At 40.4% G+C, this 23,600-nt stretch overlaps 1 protein-coding gene and 1 pseudogene across 1 annotated transcript in view; both read right to left on the reverse strand.

Annotated features, from left to right (window-relative positions):
• BCL2 (BCL2 apoptosis regulator) overlaps positions 1-23,600 on the reverse strand; it is a 183,236-nt gene that overhangs the window by 85,632 nt on the left and 74,004 nt on the right. The gene's annotated exons all lie outside the window — the stretch shown is intronic.
• On the reverse strand, positions 6,598-13,262 carry LOC137776961 (proteasome activator complex subunit 1 pseudogene; annotated as a pseudogene).

The following is a 23,600-nucleotide window of genomic DNA, read 5'->3' on the forward strand; positions in this document are numbered from 1 at the left end:
ACTTAAGGCCAGGAAATTAGCTGAGAAAACATGAACGTCTGGGAAAACTAAACATTCTCTTACCTGTGAAGTCATGCTGGTGGAGGAAAGCTCTTGCAAGGGATGATAATATTTTTATTTGAAGACTGGTATTTTGACAGCAGCTGTGCAAAGTTTTCTGAAGAGCTCAAGGTGATCTATGACATAAGGTGACCATATGTCCCTGCTTGTCAGGAAGAGTCCCGGTTTACACCTGTTGTCCCTGCAAAATTATTAATAGTGCCTCCCCCTTCACTCTCATAACTGTCCCCATTTGAACGATAAATTATATGACCACTCTATCTACACGTGTACTGTCGGACCACAGCGGCCTGTCCATACAAGGTAAGACGGTTTGCTCAAATTCACCAGGGAGCTGATGCCAAGAAAAGGGGCAGAATCCAGGCTTCCTGACACCAAACCCAGGCTCTATCTCAGGGAACATATTTCCTCTAAGTTGTTTCCTCATCAATTAATCACGAAAATCACTTTGGGAAATGGTAAAGATACATAAGCATGGCTTCTGCAAACTAGCACTTAACGATTTAGTTGAGGAGACAAAGCACATACACATTCGATAATTAAACAGGGTCGGACAGATTCGTAATATGGTGCCAATCACATGGCTCAAATGACAATTTCAAAAGGAGTTAGAGAAGGGAAAGAAAAAAAAAACCCTCGATGGGATGCAGGGAAGGTTTCTGGGAGATGATGGAACCTGAACTGGGTCCTAAAAGGGAAAAAAAAAAAGGAAGAAAGGAGAGGGAAAAAGGTATTTTTCTTTGAAAAAAACAAAAGACAAAATTGGGAGAGGAATAAACCACTTAAGTGATTCTATAAGCTCTATTACTTTACAGTCCAGAAGATTTTAAAATGACAAAACCAACACAAATGGCCTATGTGTCCTTCCCAAAATCTCACCATGATTTAAGGCACAGCCATCATCAGACTGGGGTGTCTTGCAAGCAGATGAGTGCTGGCTGCTAGACGACAGTGCTCCTCCCTGTGATGTGGTGAGAAAAAAGTGGCCACCTTGACTTCTACCCTCAGCTTTTTCACTAACTGGCCATGTGTCTGTGGGCAAGTGGTTTCATCAGTTTTGAGCCTCAGTTTCCTTAAATAAAATGCTAGGGTTGGATGAAGAGATCTCTAAGAACCTTTCAATCTCTGGCCCTTTACAGTCAATTCCAGGTTTTAGTTTAATTTAATGAATCTATTTATTTAGTCTAGATTTAGCTCAATAGTGGATGTTGAGCTATTTCCAGCAAAATGGCAAACTTTGGGCTGATGGCTTCCTTTCCACTACAAAGATACGAAATTCTCAAGAAAAATCACAATGCTGAGCCTAGAAGGAAAGAAGAAAGGGAGAAAAGCATAGGCTCCAGGAATGAAGAAAAATTGAAGCCAGAGCTTTCACAAAAAGTTGACTCTGTGGCGTCCAAGGGAGTTTCAGAACCCCACAAATGCCCTTGAGGATCTGGGGATAGTGATTAGATTCTAATGCCTATGAAGAGACGTGGCCTTGGTCCTGCATAAGGTGGAAGGAGGGAGGCAGGACGGAGCCCTTTTCATAAATCTTAAAGTCACCCATCCATGAAAAAGGGACCAAAACACTGCCTGCTGGCCTCAAGGTGAAGAGCAGACAATTGCCTTGTATCCAGAGCTTAGGGAGCCTCTGAGAAATCAAAACCCTAAACACGAACCACATTCAGTTGTAGGATCAGAATTTACATTATCTGTATGTGGGGGGGTGGGACAAGCAATGAATATAAACACAATTCCAGGACCATCGAAATGCCTTTGATCACCAGAATAAACAAATACGTGACCACTACATAGGGACGATTTCACAACTCAGGACTTACAAGATTCCCATAGAAGGGAAATCTCTATGAAGATGAACTTGACAACACACACACACACACACGCACACACACACACACACATAAGGGAATTAACTACCATGAGGGACAGTTGTAAAGAGAATATTTTTTAAGGTAAAATCTAAGAACTGGAAAAATACTACAATCTGAAACAGACTACGAAATAAGATTTCTTAAAATCATTAAAGTGATAAAAAGAAAGACTAAAAACCATAATGAAATAATAGGAGTAAATAAAAAAAGAAAATAGCAGACCTGAAAAAGAACAAAATAGAACTAAAAATAACTCAATGGAAAAGTTAGACAGTAGAGTGACACAAATATAGAATTAGTGAACTGGAAAAAGAGATTTGAGGAAATCAACCAAAATGTAACACGGGACTTCCAAGTAAAAACAGAGAACTGAACACACCGTATCTAACATTGGTCTCTCTGAAACCTCACTAAAACTAGAGAAAGTGACCATTTAAAAGACATAAACCCAGAAGGACACGAAGAACAAGTGAAGGGGTAACAGCAGTAAGATTTTGGAAGATGGAAAACAGCTGGACAAGTGGTAAGAGAACCAGCAGAACAGAAGAGGCAGAGTCCTAAACTAGGAATAAGGAGAGTTAGGAACCAAGTAGCAGATGCTCAAAGGGTCCAGGAACAGAAGGCACTAGTTACCTTTGGAAATGGGAAGGGAGGGGAAGGGAGGAGTGACTAAAATGAGGAGATGGGATGAAAGCCATTTAAGAACCAGTTATATCCCCAGACCCCCAGATCCCCTCCTCTTCTCCACCCTTCTGGGCAGCAGCCTCTACCCCAACGGGTAAAACCGGAGGTATGGTCTCTGGAGACAGGGTTCCTGGATTGGGAGATGCCACACATCAAACGAAGCAGAAAATATGCATATTGAACGCTGACCTCTCCAGTCTGATTCCTAACCTCAGCTCTCAGCACTGGAACAGGCAGAGCTTCACCGTCCAGGGGAGAGTTTGGAAGGGTGTTCCCTGGAGAATCTCACCATCTCTGTAGGCTCTTCAGTAGGAGACTTTAGGGGTTGACATTAGGAGTTCCCCAACAAATGGCATTATCATGTTATTCTATGATAATGCTCAAAGTCAACAAGCCCTGCACATCCTGAGAGCTTCCAATAAACTTATTAGTTCTTCACTCTTAAACATGGCCAGACACTCAAGGATTACCAGACATGCCAGGAAAGCCTCTATAAGGGAAGACAGAGTTCAAAACAAACAGAAAAAGGCAACAAGGAGGAAATAGAGGCCATGAATGGAGAAGAAAATTTCAAAAGAGAATAATTTTTTTTTTCAGAATGCTGAGAGAATGTCACACACATGAAAACAGAACAGAATGCTTAAAAAAACCCAACTATTTATAGATGAAAAGAGGAAATTTAAAACAATAACAGAACTGCAAACCCAATAGACAGGCTGGAAATTGAAGTTGAAGAAATTGCCCCAAAAGAGGGCAAACGATAAAGAGATGGAAAACAGGAGAGAAAAATAGGAGGAATTTAGAGGACTGGTCTAGAAAGTACAACACCCACATAATAGGAGTTCTGGAAAGAAAGACGAGCTAACAGAAGCACATTCAACAGATTGAAAGAACACACTGATTGCCCAGTATAATAGAAGTAAACAGACTCCCACATAGGAAAGTCATTGTGAAGTTTAGACTACTGGGGGAAAGAAAAGATTCTACAAGGTCCCAGGAGAAAGGAAAAAGAAGGTCAGGTACAAAGCATCAAGAATCAGAACGGTTTTAGCCTTCTAGCAGCAACACTGAGAGGCAGCATGCAATAGGGCAATGGCTTCACCCTTTGGAAGAAAATTTAGTTTTGACCTAGAATTCTTTGTACCAGACGGACAAGCCTTCCAGTGAGAAGATAAAATAAAGACATTTCGGACATTCAAAGTGTGAATCTATCTCTCTTGGATCCATTTTGGAAAGGCTGCTTATAGATTGGTAGCCACAAAAATGTGTAAGTGGAGAAAGAGGAAATGTATGTGATCCAACAAAGGACTAAAGCAGAGGGGCGATGTAGTGAAGGGAGAGGACTGGACCAGTGGATCAAGAGAGAGATAGTGAGAGCCATCACCAGGGCACCAGGCTGTAATTCTGATCCTGCTGGAGGATGTGCTTCCTCAATGAAGCAGATCACGATAGGGGATTCAGCTCAGAAGAAAGGCCAAGGAAAGTTCTAGAATAACAAGGAAGAGAAATCCCAGCACGACAGCTGTGCAACAGGCCTGAAGAAAAGTCCAGAAAAAAAGGGATGTTACCAAGAAAAGAAGAACTCATGGATTTCTGATGTGATCGGCCTTGTGGAAATGTGTACAGGGAGACTATGAAAGATATAGGGGGAACATCTTTCCCTACAAGGACGAAGAACACTAAGGAAATTAAGAAAAAAAAACAAGACAGATATTAACATACGATATCACTTATATGTGATCTAAAAAAGGGTACAAATGAACTTAGTTACAAAACACAAGTAGAGTCACAGATGTAGAAAACAAACTTGTGGTTACCAGGGGATAAGGGGGGGAGGGAGAAATTGGGAGATTGGGATTGACATATACACACTACTATATATAAAATAGATAACTAATAAGAACCTGCTGTACAGCACAGGGAACTCAACTCCATATTCTGTAATGGCCTATATGGGAAAAGCGTCTAAAAAAAGAGTGGATGTCTGTATATGTATAACTGATTCACTTTGCTGTATACCTGAAACTAACACAACATTGTAAATCAACTATACTCCAATGAAAATTTTTTTTAAAGGCAGATATTAACTTCATAAAAATAAAAAAGTTTAACTGCTAACACTATTTCCATAGGCCAAAGAGTGAAAACACTAACAACTGATTTAACCCAATATTGCAATATAATTATATTGAGAGAAAGGGGTTGGAAAAGCAGCGGATATGGTTATGTTAGAGAGCTAAATCTGTATTTACTATAATAGGAAGTTAAGACATCATGAGTAAAATTGATAAAAGATCACAGCATAGACATTATTTAGAAATGCCAGAAGAAAAAGCTAAAATAGAGACAGTGATGTTCTTTGGGAAGTGGGGGTTAGGGGAAGTAGGATGGGGTAGAAGTTGTTCCCATAGAAATTAAGGAACCAGCACATAAGTAAATATGTATGAGGATGTTTTTATATACAATGTTTGTGTCGACATAAAACTGAAAATAACCTAAATGTTCATCAATAGTGGAAGAGCTGAATAAATTGTAGTATAGCCATACCATGGAACTTACTTAGCTATTTTTTTAAAAAATTAGTTAAATTTGTATTACTTATCTGGAAGATATCCTTAATGTACTATTAAGAGAGATAGTAAGTTGTAAAGTAATGCACAAGGTATTATTGGATTTTTGTGTGTTTATATATGAGCTTGGAGAGACATGTGGAAGGATGCATACCAGATGTTAACCTTATATACCTTAGGAGGACAGGAATGGAAAGGGTAGGGGGAGACTGAAAAGAAATAGACCACAGAAAAGTAGAGATGTGGGAAATATGAAAACACAGGTTAGCAGACATGAAGAAGAAGAGAAGAACAAGATCTAATAACCTACAACAGAGGACTGAGAAAAAGATAATAAAGAGAGCTGGGAGGAACAATATTCAGAGATTATGACAGTATTTTTCAGAATCAATGAATATCAGGAATCCTTAGATTCAAGAGTATACTGAATCCCTAACAGGACTGTGGTGAAACTGCAGATCATCAAAGACAGGAACAAAAAGAAAAACAAAGATATTTCTTTTCACTAAAAAAGAAAAAAAAAAAACCTTCTAAACAAAAGACAGACTGACGCTGACTGCACCTCATCAATAACAGATATCGGAAGACAATGAAATAATATTTTCAAATGCTGAGGGAAAATATTTCTGTAAAATTCTATACCTAGAAAATTACTATTCAAGACTAAGGATGAATCAAAGATATTTTCAGATAAGAGACTGACAGAGATAGTTTCATATCCCCAAATCCTTGATGAAATAACTACTCAAAGATGTACTTCAGTAAGAAGGAATTTGAACTGAGAAAGGGGGAATGGAATCTAAGAAACAACATCAATAACATTTATTGAGGGCTCACTCTGTACTGTGTACCAGGCACCATTCTAAGTGATTTATAATTAAATTGGGATTCAGATTAAGGCAGTCTGGTTCTGGATTTCATAGTCTTACGCACAATGTGAATAAAATGACATCTATTTTGATAAATTTTAAAAAGTAGACTTGTAAAAAAAAATAATTGTATGTGGACAAAACAGATAGAAACAAAATGATAGATGATAATAAAATAGCTGACGGTGTCATAACAGAATATGTGAGAGAGAGAAAAGCTGGATTAAAGTGTTCTAAGTAATCTGTATTACATTGTCTGGGAAGCAAAGAGATACAGATAACACTTTAATTTTAGACTCTGTGAACGCAAATATAATTTTTAAGGTTTAAGGGTAACAGCTGAGATGCAGAACAAAACATATACATTACAAATCAAGAGGGAAACAGTAATCATTGTCTTAACAGTATGACTATATTTTTGTGCTTGGGAGGCAAGAGGAAGGAGAAACTTCAACAGGAGAAAGGTAGGGGGAGGTCTGGAGTCTCCAGTAAGAGGCAGGGAGGTCTCTACTGAGTCCATCACAGAATGAGAGGAGAGTCTCAATACATCATTTCCTTTGATTCTCCCCTGGGCTTCCTGAGCTTCTTGAAGTTCTTCAGGATGACATCATATAACACAGCACAAGCTTTGTGGGTCTCCATGATCATCAGTGGGGTCCTGGTACTCTACTTCACTGTGGGAGCCTTCCAGCTTGGTGTGAAGGGTGTTCATCAGCTCAAACACCTTCTTCAAAACTTTTCGCATCTTCAGTCTCAGGTATCTGCAGCTGCAACCAGGTGGTGACCCTGTGGACTGCTCAGTGACATCCGTGGTCCCCAGCTTCAGGCCCTTGCAGGAGGACTTCAATCCTCTCCTTGCCATTCACAGGGCCACTGGGAGGACCTTTGCCATCATCTTCCCCTTTTGTCTTTTCATCCCTATCCTCCTTCTCCTGCTGTTTCTTCCATTCCTCCTTTTCCATCTTCTGGACTGAACAGGCACCAAGATGTCCAACAGAGCCTTCAGATAGCTCAGGTTGGCTTCTTGAGAGCTGTTTCCTTCAAAAATTCATCCAACTCAAAAATCTTCCTGAGGAAATAGCTCCTAGGTAGGTTCTGTCTTTTGCACTGGTCTTTGTGAACCATATCCACCTGGGCTTGGGCCCCGGGCGTGGCTATGGCTGGGGAGCCTAGTGCCACACAAGGAGCAAGGAGTGGGCGTAGGGAAGAGGAAGCAAAATCAACAGGAAAACTCAAGTAATCTAACAGAAGACAGGATAGGAAGAAAAAATAAGTAAAGAAGAAGCATGGCAGATGGAAAACATTCGGATTCCTCGTGAATTCCAAATATATGACTTATCATAATAAATGTAAATGGCTTAAACTAATCCATTAAAAGGCAGAAATCCTCAGACTGAATTTTGTAAAACTCCAGCTGTTTATAAGAGAGTAGCCTAAAACAAGTCACAGGAAGGATAAACATGAAAAAATGTATTCAAATAATAAGTGTTCCTACAAATAATAAATGCTCAATAAATATTGATTTTAATTGAATGACTCAATTAATAGGATAAAATAGACTTTAAAATAGCCAAAAGCATTTGGGGGGATAAAGAAGATCACTGCTTAGTAAAAAAAAATACATTCACCAGCAATCCTTCCATATACCTAATCACACCGCGTCAAATATATACAGCAAAACTGATTTAATTATATGAAGGTAACAAATTCAAAAGTATAGTGAGAGATTTTAGCACATATCTCTATGAAATCAATAGACCAAGCTAAAAAAATAGGACAAATGTAAATAATGCATATTACTAACTTCATTTAATGTCTATGAAGAAACCCTCCACGCAATAAAGAATAAACATGAAATGTTTACAAAAATTAACCAGGTTCTACGCCATAGAGCAAGTCTCAACAAATTTCAAAGAAGTGCTAACATTCAGACCACACTCGTCAACCAAAATACAATAAAAGTTGAAATCGATAACAAAACCACAGTCCCCAAACCCCAGTACATCTTGAAATTTCAAAAACATGCTGTTAAATTATTAAATAAAATCAAAATTAAAGTAACAAAATACTTGGAACTGAACAATAATTAAAACCCTAGATATCAGTAGAAGGAATGTTTAGCATTAAATGCAACAACAGAAAACAAAAAAAATTTTAGATTAAGAAAATAAAAAATTAAGCAATAAAGTAAACTCAAAGACAACAGGAGAAAATTCTTTTTCCACAAATGGATAAAGATAAAGTAGTAGGAAGGCAATAATAAAGATAATAACAAATCAATAAAATAAAAACAAAGAAACAATACACATAGGGACAAAACAAATGTGGATTCTTTAAAAAAACGAATAAAATAGGTAGATATTCCACAAGAATGAGGAAGAGAAACAAAAGAAGGCACAAATAAACACTATTAGGCATGAAAAGGAGCCATAACTAAAGTTTTTTTTTTTAAGCATGAGAATTCGATTCTCTGCTTTAAAGCAGTAAAACTAAAAACAGATGAAATGGAAAATCTCCTAGAAAAATATGTCACCAAAATTGACACCAAAAAAACAGAAAAAGAACAAAAGCTCCTGTATTTGTATTTTTAATACTTATAAATACTTATTAAAATTATATTTAATACTTATTATATTTAATACTTTAATACTTATAAAAATATATTTTTATAAGTTCAGTCTAAAGCTATATTTTAGAAGTAGACAGTACAAAAAAGGAAAGCAATAGGTCAATCTCAGTTAAAAACATCAATGCAAAAATCCTAAATAAAATATTAGCAAACATACCCAGCAGTGTAGTGTGTGTATAAATGTATATTTATTTTAAAATATGTTTTTTGATATATACCTCAGGTATCATATATATCATGATTGCATGTATCATATTTATCACATGGTAAATATATGGTGTGCGTGTGTGTGTTGTGTGTGTGTGTGTGTTTGTGATGACCAGTAAGGTTCATCCCAGAAGCTCAAGGAAGATTCAACATTAGAAAGTCTTACTGTAATTCACCACACTGACAGATTAAGAAAGAAAAACTAATCATCACAATAGATGCAGAAAAAACATTTATCAAATTTAGTACCCATTCACAATTTAAAAGTACAATAAAATACCTAGCCAACCCAGAATATAAGGAAGTTTTTACTAAGCAGTTTCTACTAAAGATCTATGATAAACCTTAGGAACATATTTCCTTTAAAGTCAGGAACTAGACAAATATGTTTTTTTCTATCACCACTCCACTCATCATTGTGTGAGATATCTGGCTGCCACAATAAACAAAGGAAAAGGAGTAAGAGAAATAAGGATTGAAATAGAGAAACAAAAGAATTATGTGCACATAAGATTGTCTACATTGAGAATCCATGAGAAACTACAAACAATTACAAGTCATAAGAGAGTTTGGTAAGAATGCTGGAGATAAGATTAATATACAAATATCCATGGCGTCCTTATCAGCAACAACCAATTAGAAAATGTAATTTTTAAAAGATCCCATCAGCAATAGCAATAAACTATGACAAACCTAAGATTCAATCTAAAGAAAGAGGTGCAAGAGTTAAATGAAAGCAAATTACAAAAGTTCACTGAAAGTCCTAAGACGTAAATAAACAGCGATATATCTCATGCTGAGAGATGAGAAGATTCAACATCAACATCAGTTCCTCCTAAGTTAATACATAAATTGAATGTAATTCATATTAAAGTCCCAGAAAGGTTTTTCATGAACATTTTTAGCTGGTTTTAAAATTCATATGGAAGAATTAAGGTCAAAAAACAGCCAAGACAATATTGAAAAAATGTAAGATGGACACTTGTCCTACCAGGTATCAAGACATTTATTAAAGCCTTATAATTAAGATACAATAGAATTGGTGCAGATATAGATTACTAGACCAGCGTAATAGAGAGAGTCCCTCTGCATATAGGAACTTGGGACGTGACATTATAAAACTGTGGGAAATGACTGAACTATTTATTAAATGGTCCTGGGACAATTGGTTATTTACAGGGGAAAAAAAAAAAGATCTCTAACTCATGCTATATCCAAAAATGAATTCCAAGAGAATTACAGTTAACTTTAAAATATTTAGGAAAAAATACAGACACTATTTTAATAATCGCAGACTAGGCAATGACACAATAGCACAAACCATGAAGGAAAAAAAGAAAAAAATGTTGACCAATTTGATTTTGAAACTTATGTGACAAAAGACACCAGAAAACAAAGGTTAAAGGCAAGAAATGGAGACAGTAGTTTTGTTTTTGTTTTTGTTTTTTTTACGTATCCAGGATATATAGTGAACGTTTGGTAACTGTAAGGAAAAAAACCAAATAACCCACTACAAAAAATGAGCAAAATCTATAAACTGGCAATACATAGAAAAAGAAACCCAAATGACCAACAATCATGAGAAAGAAAAGCATAAATCACTAGAAATCAGAGAAGTATGAATCAATACCACAATAAGATACCTTTCAATCTAACAGATTAGCAAAATGTAAAAGCCTGTTAATGCCAAGAGCTGGAGAAAATGCAGAGCAACGAGAACTCTCATACACGGTTCTGGAGTGTAAATTGAGAGCAATTCAGCAACATCTACCAAAGTGGATGATGTTTGTCCCCCAAGACTCAGAAATCCACGTCTGCATCTATACCTTTGAGAAGCTCACATGTCCACGTGGAAACAAGCCCAAAAAGAAGTACACAACAGCTCTGTCTGTAAAATGAAAAGGTGGAAACAATCTAAACTCCCATCAATTAGAGAATTGGATATATTATGATATATTCATTCAAAGGAATTAATATAGCAGGTAAGGAAACTTGCTCTACATCAATTAATTAGGATAAATCCTAAAAACATAATTTTGAGTGATAAGGCAAGTTGGAGAAAGATGGATTACTGAGTAAGAACACTACGGTAAATGTTTTAAACTCACAAAATAATACTAGTTACTGTTCATGACACATAGCCAGGAGCCAAATGCAACAACATGTATGTAACAACACAACTTTGGAAGACTGGCTACCTCTAGGAAAGCTGTAGGGGAATGGGATCAGGGTGGGTTAGAAAAGAGGCTTTAACTGTAACATTTTCTGCAAAAAAAAAAAAAAACTTTTAAAAATGTGGCTAAATGTCAACATTTATTAACTGTGAGTAGAGGGCGACTACTGGTTGATGTATTATTCTCTGTGACTTTTTTCTTTTGCATTTCAAATAGTTCATCATTTTTTAAAGTTACATTTTAAAAGGATGTGTGGATGCGGTATTCATTTGCCCGTTTCCCCCATCTTTCTATCTAGGTATACAGTTGTGCTAGCAGTCTGGAGACCTGAAGCATAGTCCTGGTTCTAACACTACTACACTGTGTGACACTGAGCAAATCACTGAACCTCTCTGGGCCTCAGTGTGCTCATCTGTAAAATGGGGATAGTCACAGTGCTTATGTCTTCAAGAGCACTCTGGAATTAGATGTGGACTTGTTCCAGCCCCACCAGTGGGGCTGTGAGACCTCAGTCAATTTACTTCAACTCTCTAAAAGGCGCTATCTTCATCCATAAAATAGGAATAGAGATAGGATTTAGCTCACAAACTTGCTATAAGAATAAAACAAAATGAAAAACGAAAAACTCTTAGTACATCATCAACAAAACAAAATTACAAAACCAAGAGAAGATACATGCTATGCCTATAATAGACAAGGGATTGGTATCAAGAATACGTTACATACTCCAATAAATCAGTAAGGAAACAAACACACCAACAGAAAAATGGGCAAAGGATAAAAAGAGAGAATTCATAGAGGAGGAAACCTAACTTCAGTAAGCAAGTGAAAAGATACTCAAGCTCGCTAGTAATCAGGAAATCACATCTAAAACCTACCGGGCCATCAGATGGGCATAAGATAATTTTAAATATGGTGACCCATGCTGAGAGACCATGTGGTGGTGAACTGGTACCATCACTTTGGAGAGCAATTTGGCAACACGTAGGGAAGTATAAGATGTGCTAACTTTATGACTTTGCTATTGGGTGTGTGTGTGTATATATGTGTACGTGTGTGTATGTATGTATGTATCTATCTGTCTATCTATTGATACATCTCCAAGAGAAGCTCAAGTCTCCCACATGTGGGCAAAGAACATGTACATGTTGTAGCACTGTCTGTAATGCCAAAAAGTTAGAAGCAGCTATAATCTTCTTCAAACAGACATTTTAAAAGTGAGAAACAACCTTAGCATCCTTCCTTTGGTAGAATACTATGCAGCATGGGTGAAGTAGAGGTACATGTTTTACAACAGATGAATTTTACCAACATAATGTAGAACACAAAGCCAGTGATATCATTTAGATAAAGTTTGAAAACATTTAAAAATGTAAATGTCTATGGATACACATATGTGTAAAAGATGCAATCATGCATGATAATAATGTACATCAAAGTTAAATTGATGCTTCACAGAAAAGGGGAATGGGACTGGGGAAGTGCTTTCTCTCTCTCTCTCTTTTTAAAGGTAGGTAAGAAGATCTGAAGCAAATATGGCATAAAGACATGACAGAGCGATGGTACATACACATGCACTTGCTATCTTATTCTCTATATTTCCTGTTTGCTTGAACTATTTCACCGTATAAGAACCCCGTGTTTTGCATATTTTAAAGATATCGATAGATATGATCATTTGTTAGGAGGTGCCCCTAAGGCAGGTAGGGCAAGTGTTATGATCACTTGACAGAGGAAGAGGTGAGGGAGGGCTGGGAGCGGTGGGCACAGGGCTTATTGTCTGCGGGCTCAAAGCCCTCCTCATCAGATTGCAATGCTCACGCCACTCATTCAGTAATCTATACACACAGGGAACTGGAACTCAGTGCAAATGAGGGTGGGCGGATGAAGGGGAAGACGACCTCTTCCCTTCTGGAACAAACCGCAGCCTGAGGTAGGGCAATGGCATAACTCGATAAAAAAGGGAAGGAGGCGGGCTGCCCAGGTCATCTGACAGCCTTTCAATGAATCTGTAACTCACTCGTGGAGGCCATCCCCCGTGCATCTGCCCAGGAGGAGGAAGGGGCTGGAGGAAGTGAGAAAAGTGACCTCAGGGCCAGAATCACTTTGCCCCCAGAGCACCAGCCTCTGAAGGGCAGGATCTCGCTGGGCTGGGGGCATAAGACCTGAAGTCTGGTCCGCGATTGGTCCCTCATGCTCTCTGGCTTTCAGCTCTTCTTATTTATAAAACTGAGGAGCTGAGCTACCATCTTGAGGCCAGTGAAATTCTACAGTCTGTCTCCCCCTGAAGGAGTTTTTCCTTAAAACTTGGATCTCTTAAAATCCAAAAGAGAAGGTTTGTATTAATATTTACACATGGTTGTGAGGCTCACTCCTGGACGTGTCACGACAATGTCCTCTCTTCCTGGTGACGTACACAAAATGCTGGGTAATAGTACCTGGTATCTGGACGTCTCAGTAGCTCTACTCCTGCCTGCCACCAGCCCCAGCTCCACTCTTGAGCCCTGGGGACCGATGGGCATGGAGGTCAAAGTGATTGTGGCTTCAACCTAGCAGCAACTCATACGCCCCATCCCACCCTCGGAGTCACGTATGCTGTGGGGAGATGCGGTGGTCCCCACCAACAACTTAGCCTCTGAAGCAGCACCACGTGCACATTTTAGGCTGGAAATAAGAAAAGAATTTCCTGACAGTACAGATTGCCAAAGAGGAGGGTGGGTAACCAAAGGAGGTTCCAGAATCTCCTCTGGAGATCTTTAAAAACCCGAGACGATCCGACATATCTGAGATGATTTTTTTGCAATCCTGCCAGATGGTCCTGGTGCCTACCTTCCCAGGCATACCCGGTCCTGCCCTTTGCTTTCTCTTTCCTCTCAATATGACGGACGCCTCCTGTATATTTTCCTCCCCACCCCCCCCGGGGGGAGCACACTTGCTACAATCCCTTAGGCTTGTTTTCATTCGATTCCTTGCCTCCTCACACCTTTCCTTGTTATTTTATGGAGAGCTGGTCAAAGGTCAGAGTTGCCCAGTTGCCCACACATAGTTGGGTGGTGGCATCAGATACCCAGGCAAAACAGGCCGATGATTCCAATTCCAGCCTAGACTCCAAAGCTGGATGGAAACGGAGAAAATTAGCTGTTGCTAACAATCCACTGTAAATGAAAATATGATCCCAGTAATTGATTTTAAATAGATTTTTTAAAGAATCCTTGGCCGCGTTTCATCAAGAATACAGAGTTTCAAAAGCGTTCATTCCAGGGTTAGATTTTTCCCCCCTTCCTCTGGCTTAAACCCCAAATGGCCAAGATCCGAGTCTGAATAAACAGTGTGGGTGGTGACTGTTCTGTGAGGCCCAGTAGAGGATGCAACCGCTTTCTTATTCGGTTCAGCGTTAAATCATGTGAAACTAGCCTGATGACTCCACAGAACTTTTACTCAGTAACAGAGGGCAACACAACATGTCCTGTTTCTCCGCTTCTCAGGGAGAAAAAAAAATTAATTCTCCTAACTGCGAAGGTTTAATTATGTATAAAGTTCATTGACCTCACAGGCGGCTGTCAGATGATCTTTCGAAGGCCCGTGAAAGGCATCCCAGGAATGCGGTGATGTGGGCAGAAACCGTGGATTCACGCCACCGAATGCTTTAAACAGGACAGAACCAGCAGCCGTCCAGAAAGACTCCAGTGCAAACAGAACTTTAGGAGAATCAGTAATTTCATCTCACCTAAGCATTTCTAGGCCTTCGAAAGTGATCGTTATCAATCAGAAGCTCAGGAAGAAATCCCGTAGGGACGGGGCGAAGTGATTCTATGTGCTGGTTCCTGCCACAGCTGGCTGCAAATGTATGGATTCAGTGTTCTTTCCCCATTTTAGAGGGAATGCCTTCTGACTTCCCAGCTACTGACACAAAAAGCAAATGAGGAAGCAATCCCATTCATAAATACACGGCGGGGCTTGAAGGAGACAGTAGAGTCAGTGTTTTTTTAGACGGTTTTGATAGAAGACAGCACCCGCATGTGTCTGCAGTGACTTTATCTATTTGCCAGTAAATGCCCTAAAGTGTGTTCTTCATACGCCAAGGCTGCATTTTCCTCTTCGGGCTGAGGGAGAGGAGGGGACAAGCAAGATGAGCTTACGGAACGTGTGTCCCTCTTCTAGCCTTTACCTGGGGACACCCCTGTCAATTGGAACCCAGGCTACTGTGAAAGCTGGGCACTGAGGAAACCCTTGAGGACATGGAAGGCTGATTTGGGCTCCTTGGTGACGGGAGGCCAGAGCCCCAGGGGATGCTGTCGCGGGGGGGGGGGGGGGAGTAACTTCAGGGGCCCTGTGACTCAGAAGGAGGAAATATGAAATATTTCGGCTTGGTGCTTCCTAAGATTAAAATTACCTGTTGGGGTCCAGTATCATTTTTCTTTCAGTAGCTTCCTCACCGAAAGCTTTATTCACTTTATCAGTCAAAATATTATGATTTCAGTGGGTGAAACGTCCCAGGGTTGTGTTCTAACCTAAATAAGCTGCACTCGCTCTGTGGCAGCGTTATTGTCATGAATATAGAGAATGGGTGGCCAGAATTTAGCCAACGTTTTTGATCCTCTGATGGCAGCAGAATGGAAAGATTATCACTTGCTTCATTTTTAGATAAACCCTCAATTCTTGGGTCCTTTACCCAAATCGGCCACCTAGATTTTGAATACACAGTGTCAGTCGGCATTCAACTCGCTCTAACTCAACAGATCCTTGGGAAACAGAAATAGTGGAGTAGTCGCTATTGGTGATACAGAAGTCAGAAAGGGAACCCTGCCCTCAAGCAGGTCACAAATGAAGAGGCAGACATTAACCCCAACTGAAGGATTCGGGAAGGCTTCCCGCGTGGAATCTTCCAGGGTGAGGTGGCATTTGACCTGAACCTTCACCCAAAGCTCCCTTCACACTTGTTGGCTGTGGCCTTCTGAGGGTCACTGAGTCATGATTATTGATGGCTGGGGGTCTACAGTTGCACCTTGTTTTGAATCCATCTGATATTTGAGGGGTTTCCTGCCAAGATCCCTCCCTTAAGAGTCATACCATTTAATATTACTTTCTTCAGGGAACAGTAAAGTAAAAAAGAAAAGGAATTCCCTCTGTCTTCCCACTCTGAAGAAGGAAGCCTTCCTTCAAGTCTTTAAAAGTTTTCTAGAAATACGATTATCCTCATAGTTACAGAGGAAATATGCTTCCAGATAAAGAAATCTGGACGCTAAGCAATATCCTAAATCATTTCCACCCTTTGGATACTACAATTTATAAAATTCCATGAAGGAAATGACTCTTATTTCTCATGAAGTTCCCACTGGGAAATCATGGGGAGCCACAGTTATGAAAGCGATATCCTTTTGCTTATCCCAAATTCCTTCCCTTTGTCCAGGGCCTCCACCATCTCTGAACTACACAGCAATTTAGTTCTTTCTCGTCTCGCATACATGTTGCCAGAGGTGGCAATTTGGGCCCATGACTCGTCTCCGTTACATGGTAAGTTCTTGGACATTAGGGACTGCTTTCTTTTCTTTCTTTTTTTTTAATTCCTCATAAGTTTTTGTATTCCAGAAGTGCAAGATTAATTTAAAACAAGTGACTGATTTAAAAATCAATCATTCTAATTTACCATTTAACAGAATGAAAGAAAAATTATATGGTTATTTCAAGAGATGCAAAAACATTATAAAATCTAACACCCATTATTATAAAATCTCTTAGCCAACCAGGACTAGGAGAGAACGGCTTGAATCTGATGAAGAGCATCGTTCAGTTCCATTTCATGTGAGATTGGGAAAGAGACAAGAAATGCCTGTTCTCCCCACCGCTGTTCAACGTGCATTAGTTTTTTTTTTTATCTGTTTTCTTCAAATATAGTTGATTTACAATGTTGTGTTAATTTCTGCTGCATAGCAAAGTGATTCAGTTTTACATATATACTTTTTCATATTCTTTTCCATTACGGCTAATCACAGGATATTGAATATAGTTCCCTGTGCCATACAGTAGGATCTTGTTGTTTATCTGTCCTATATATACTGGTTTGCATCCGCTAATCCCAAACTCCCAATCCACCCCTCCCCCACCCGCCCTCCCCCTGCTTTCTTCATCTCTACATTTCTCACATTTCTTTAACAAAGTTGGTGTTCACTGAACAAATGAATAAATGAATGAGTGAGTAAATAAATATCATAGAGATGTCTCTGACGGGTTGGAAAACTTTCAGTAAAGGACCAGAGAGCAAAGGCATCTGGTCTCTATTGTAACTACTCAACTCTGCTGTTATAATAGGAAAACAGCCACAGATAATCTATAAGCAAATGAGTATGGCTGTATTCCAATAAAACTTTATTTACAAAAACAAGTGGCAAGCCAGATTTGGCCCACAGGCCATAGTTTTCTGAGTCCTCATCTATGGTGCTTATCTTTGTCATACATCTCAGTATATTCTTTAAATTTTCATATGGCACCTGTACTTTTCAATAATTAGATGTAAACATTCAAGAGTTGTTTTGGAACTCCACATTAATGCATTCATTAAAAACAAAAAACAAAAAAATAGGAAAGCACATACAGAAATTAGCTGTTACTCCAAGTAAGAGCTTGGAGTCACTTATTTTGCATATTGTACGCCTTTAACAGGAACAATTCTTATTCCCCAAATGAGGGTAGTAGTTTTGCCATTTACATCATGATTATTGAGTAAACTTGATATGAGATCTCAGAGTTACTGGGTGAAGGGTCTGGTGCTGGGGCATGGTGAACTTGACACTTTCCTGGAAGGGGGAATAAATGCCCCCCCCCCCACCCCAGCAAACCCGCCATTCCTGTTCTCCACCACATCATCTGGTCTCTGATTTTACTGCTAAAATCCTTCCAAAGGTTATTAATGCAGAGGATACGCCTTTCTCTTGATGACCCTCTGGAAAACATCCAGCTACAACGAGCAAAACAGAATCTGAAAAGCCCGGCAAACACACAGAGTAGTAGGGGGCAGCTACGAGAATCTGATGGAAACAAGATGTCCAGCATGTCACCCAGCCTGATTTGAGAGTGCCCTGCCCGTCATTACTCTTTGCCTCACTATCAGCCCACCTTTTGTGTGTGATGCAGTTTTGTTTTGTTTTTTAATCTGCAATCTATTTATTTATTTGGCCGCACAGCATGCAGGATCTTAGTTCCCCAACCAGGGATCGAACCCGCGCCCCCTGCAGTGGAAGCACGGAGTCCTCACCACTGGACCGCCAGGTAAGTCCCAATAGGGTGTTTTTAAAAAGGATTTGGATTTGAATTATGGTGTAAACTCAAAGGATGCTAAGTGCTAAGGTCAATTGCTTGGTTTGGAAAAATTCAACTAGCACTTTTCGAGGTATGAGGAAACGCACAGCAAACAACACACAAATGAGCACCCCCAGCTGATAGTCCGTGAGACGGGCTGCTCTCAGGTGGGGATCTTCAGACTGCACCAGTCATCGCCAGGGTGTCATGTACCCTTCTAGAGATTTCTTGAAAGAAAGGAAAATGAAATTGGAGCCTTTCCCTTATGCCAAGCGTCTCCTCAGCACCCAGACCAAACAAGTAGAAAGACTCTGTGCCTTAAGAAAATCAGACCCTCTGACTCGCAAAAATGGAAGGTACCATTGCGGGGGTCAAAATACTGAGTTCAAATCTACCACGTACCAAGTTCAAGTCGCCTACGTGACTTGAGGCAAATGATCTGATGTTACTGGAACTTGCCCTAACTTTCACCACAGGGCTAGGACATCCACCTTATGGAGGAGAAAGCTGGGAAACAGGGGATACTCTTGTTTCTGGCCCGATTTACTTCTGCAAGCGTTGAGTCTATTACGTGCTTGCGTTGGAGAGTGGAAAATGACTACGCCACAGATTCTGAGCACAGAGAGCAGGTGATCATCACTTACTGCTTGTCTGCAACACTCTAGAGCCACCAGGCCTGTTATCAGTCACTCTCACTGCAGCATCCCCACCCCCACCCGCCGCTGCCAAACACTGAGGCCACTGTCATCGTCATTCAGAACGGAGCTCTAGCGCACAGCGTCGCGCACGGGAAGTGATATCATTTATACAAACTTAATTTCTATTTGATACAATTCCAAATTGTTGACAACATATGTGGCAGTGGCACATGCAAAAGCTCACTGCGATCTTGGCTGGGAGTAAGATGCATAAAAATAAAGACGAGTTAAAAAGAGGGAACACGTGGAGGAGACACTGAGCGGGAAGTGTAAAGATAGTTACTGCGAAATTTCCAAAAGGTTGTTGACAATAATGGAGGACAACCTGCCCCATCTCAGTTATGACAGTCTTCCGGTGGCATGGATCAGGTCCCTGACACCCCCAGGGGAAAAACCTCGGAACGTGAAGTATAAACGTATCGGCCTCCTGCTGCACAGACTGGGTGATGAGGAAAGGTGACATGTGAGAGTGGAGAGCAGGACCCTTTACTCACAATCCTCTTTGGCTTCCACTCAGAGCAACGGAGAATGGGCCTACCTACAGGGAACACTTGATCTCTATTCCCTTTGTTCATTTTTTTTTTTTTTTGAATTTTATTTATTTTTTTTATACAGCAGGTTCTTATTAGTTATCCATTTTATACATATCAGTGTATACATGTCAATCCCAATCTCCCAATTCAGCACACCACCACCCCTACCCCCCCACCCCCGCCACTTTCCCCCCTTGGTGCCCGTACTTTTGTTCTCTACATCTGTGTCTCTATTCCCTTTAAACCAGCCTCTTGGGCTGTGCCTACAGGATAAAAACAAGTGACTCAAGGGAAAAAAAATAATACTTAGGTTAGGGACTTATCTGACAAATTTGAAGTTCAATCTAGCATCGAGAGAGATGCTCTTCATCTCTTCTGAGGCTTCACAAGAACTTACCTGCTCCTTACTTCTGGTCTCCAGCTTCTTTAACACTGAAAAATTCTACTTGAAATACGAAATCTTTAAAGATTCCGTCTGGAGATTTCCAGAGGTTTTGTTTAGCAAAGTAAATGGGCTCCTCTGATTAGTGTGTCTAGAACAATCCAGGTAAAATGTCCTTTAAATCAATCATTCTAAAGTTAGCTTCCCAGGAATGCTACTGCAGCATCAAGAAACGGGACCATATGAGTTATTTCATCAGACCCTGGCAGCATTCTGGGCAAAGCAAACAGAAAATCTCGAGGAAAAAAAGAAACTTTCAGAGCCCGCTTCGGGCCCCCTCGCATTCCTTTTTTAAGCATTACAAGATTGATCCTAGGCCACAGATGCAGCTTTTGGATGTCAGATGCAGGCAGATGTTTTCCCTTAAATCCGTTGTCTCTCCCTCAATCTGTTTATAGCTGTTTCCCTTTCGGCCTGCACCTCAAGTTCTCTCTAGCTGCACGTCCTAAAGGTTTCTTCCCGCCACATGCAAAGAGGCATCTTTCTATCACTTCTTCTCTTTTCTATAAGGAATGCATCCACTCATGAGGTAACTTGTGTACCCACTACCAGTGTGTTTTCTTACTCGGCCATCTTCAAGAAATATTGTACTAGAAGTCCCCTATATCTTAAGTCCCCAAAGTTACGTGGCATCAAAAAGGGTTTTATTCTTAGAAGTAAACTATTGAGGTCACATGACTGGTCTTAGCCTCTTAAATCAACTAACGGGCTCCCTTGCTAAGGTTGGGGTTATTTATTCAAACCTGTGGTTTTTTGTTCTGGGCTTATACATGCTCTTCCTACAAGTCAGACCAAGGATCGCCATTGATAAGTCAATTATGCAGATTCCATGGCAGCCAAGCCAAGCGATAGATTTCAGAGATTTACCCAACGTCTCTCACTGCAGATTCATCCAGAATATAATCCAGACGAGAAGCAGGACAACATCTGCTGCGATTTCTCATACACGAAAGTGCCATGAGACAAAGGGTGTTTCTTAGAGGTGATGGAATAGTTCTGTATACTGATGGCAGTGGTAGCTACAGGAATCTGGACATGCGGTAAAGTACCCATACACGCACACACACACAAACAAGCACGTGTAAAAACTGGCGAAATCTGAATAAGGTCTGGAGATTATACTAATGTCAATTTCCTGGTGTTGCTAATGTATATACTCTAAACATTATACTGTATGCCATGGTTATGCAAGATGTTACCATTGGGGGAAGCAAGGTGAAGGGTACATGGGACCTCTTTGTGCTATTTTTGCAACTTCTTGCGTCTATATTTACTGCAAAATAAAATGTTTAAAAAGTGCCATGAGAAAGTTCGTGTTTGTCTGGCAGTAGCTTGCGCAACTTCGCCTAATTGTTTTTGAAGTTCTAGGCTGCTTCTTTTTCTAGTCAGAGGATTTTAAAGGATTTCCTATGACTTTTCTCTAAGAAGCCTACTGTATAGCACAGAGAACTACACTCAATACTTTGTAATAACCTATAAGGGGAAAGAATCTGAAAGAGAATACATATATATGATATATATGTATATATGTATGTATAACGGAATCACTGTGCTGTACACCTGAAACTAACACAACACTGTAAATCAACTATACTTCAACAATAACCACAACAGAAAAGAAATGAAGTCAACCTAGCTTCTGATCTGCAGCCTGTGTGAATAAGAGAGCTGGGGGCGTGGGGAGGGGTAACTAGGTTTCTGAAAGCCTCATACTGGATTCAGCAGGTTGTGTATTACGACCAGGATTCCAATAAGACAGCGTCCTTCTGTTGTTTCCTGGGTGTTCCCAATGACACAGGGGTTTAAAGAGCAATCAGGTCGTAGCCTCAAGCGGCAAACATACACTTGAGGTCACCGGATGAGGAACAGGGAGGGAGGGGAGAGGGGTGGAACCAGGCCAAGATTTTGTTCTTCCTTCTGTCTCCAGAAGTTTCCCCCAGGACGTTTAGGGCCCTTCCTCATCTTACAGGGCTGGGGTCCAACAACATCTCCAGGGATGCTCCCATCTAAACCAGTTCACCCCTCCCCACTTACCTGGCGTTACTCTTTTGATGTCTACCGGCTCCTAACTTTCTGGTTTACTTATGTATTATCTGTATCTCTGCCTTCACATATGAGCTCCACGAGAAGCCTGTGGCTTCTGTTCACCGGTGAATCCCAACACCAAGGAAAGGACAGTGGGTATTTGTTGACTGACTGAAGGGTGAATGAAACACCTCCAAAGCAACGGCCCATTCTCAGACTGTGGCAATTCTCAAACCCACAGGTCATTATAAAATGACACAGAAATCATTCAGGCTGATTTACAGATGTCAGGGTCATTCTGTTTGGCCAAGAGGATAAACATGACAAAAATGTGACTGATGTTTTTAATGTGAGCAGCTGAGTTACAAGAGCCATGGGGATCCCAACGAAAAGACATGATTTTCTATCGAATTTTCTCTCTGAGGCTGAAAGAGGCCAGTAGTTGGTAAATAGATGGGGAGATAGGAACAAATGTGTACCTAAACACACACACACACACACACACACACACACATTTTCTCGCCTTCAGTGATGTAATGGGATCTTGGTACTTCCTTTACCTGAAGTGAATGGGGAGTCCTCTACCAGGGGCAAGTCAGAAAAGTACCAGTGAGACAGGTGTGGAGGGCACATGTAGGCAGAAAGAAGGGAGAAAGAACCCCTGTGAGATACTGAGAAACACGTGAGACACAAGAGTCGTGAGAGGTCAGGAGTGAGTCCAGAGCTGTCCTCCCCTGAAACACGTCACACCCCTGTTTCAAAGCAGGAGAGGCTTTGGACACCCACCATGCGCAAGATGTCAGAAGAAAACTCTTAGACGGTTGTGTTTTTAGAGGTGGTGAAATCTTTAAAATAAATGAGTAACTTTACATGCATCTGCTTCAGTGAGAAAAAAAACTCCCCCCAAAAGACCCCTCAAAATCGTGGGAATAAGAAACAAGGAGGCCAATGACCCCTTCACTTGAAAAGTCTCCTTGAAGCCAAGCAGCCTGAAGTCCGTCTTCTGATACCAAAGTCAGCCTGTGCTGACTCCCCTTCATTTCACGCTTCTCTTAAAAGAAAACAGGCCGGACTGTTTCAGTAAATAACAAAAGGTCAAGAGAAACGCTACTCACAACATGAGCAAAATAACGGCACAACCTGCCAAAATGTTTCCTAAGGCCTGACCGGCAGAACAATCCAGCGGTGAAATAGTCCACAGATCCGACTGTGAGAGGTTGAAAGGTTCGTCTCAGTAAAATCTGCCACGAGGCCCTAGTTCGTATTTCATCCATTAGAAAGGCACATGCAGATTATGCCAGCAGGTTCAACCGCCATTTAAGTACCACGCCTCGCATAACGGAGTCGGTTGCCTGTGTGTGTGGTGTTTGCTTTTATAGGCTCCTCTCCTCGGATTGTATTTTGACGTGAGAGCCGAGTGTCAATGTGATGGTGACAACCGGGCACCGGTGGCCTCTGTGTCTGCGTGTTTCACACCCGAGATTCCACCAACCGCACGTGGAAAACATTCCGAAAAAAAGATCCAGAGAGTTCCAAAAA

This window comes from Eschrichtius robustus, chromosome 14, assembly GCF_028021215.1.
Source record: "Eschrichtius robustus isolate mEscRob2 chromosome 14, mEscRob2.pri, whole genome shotgun sequence".
NCBI lineage: Eukaryota > Metazoa > Chordata > Mammalia > Artiodactyla > Eschrichtiidae > Eschrichtius > Eschrichtius robustus.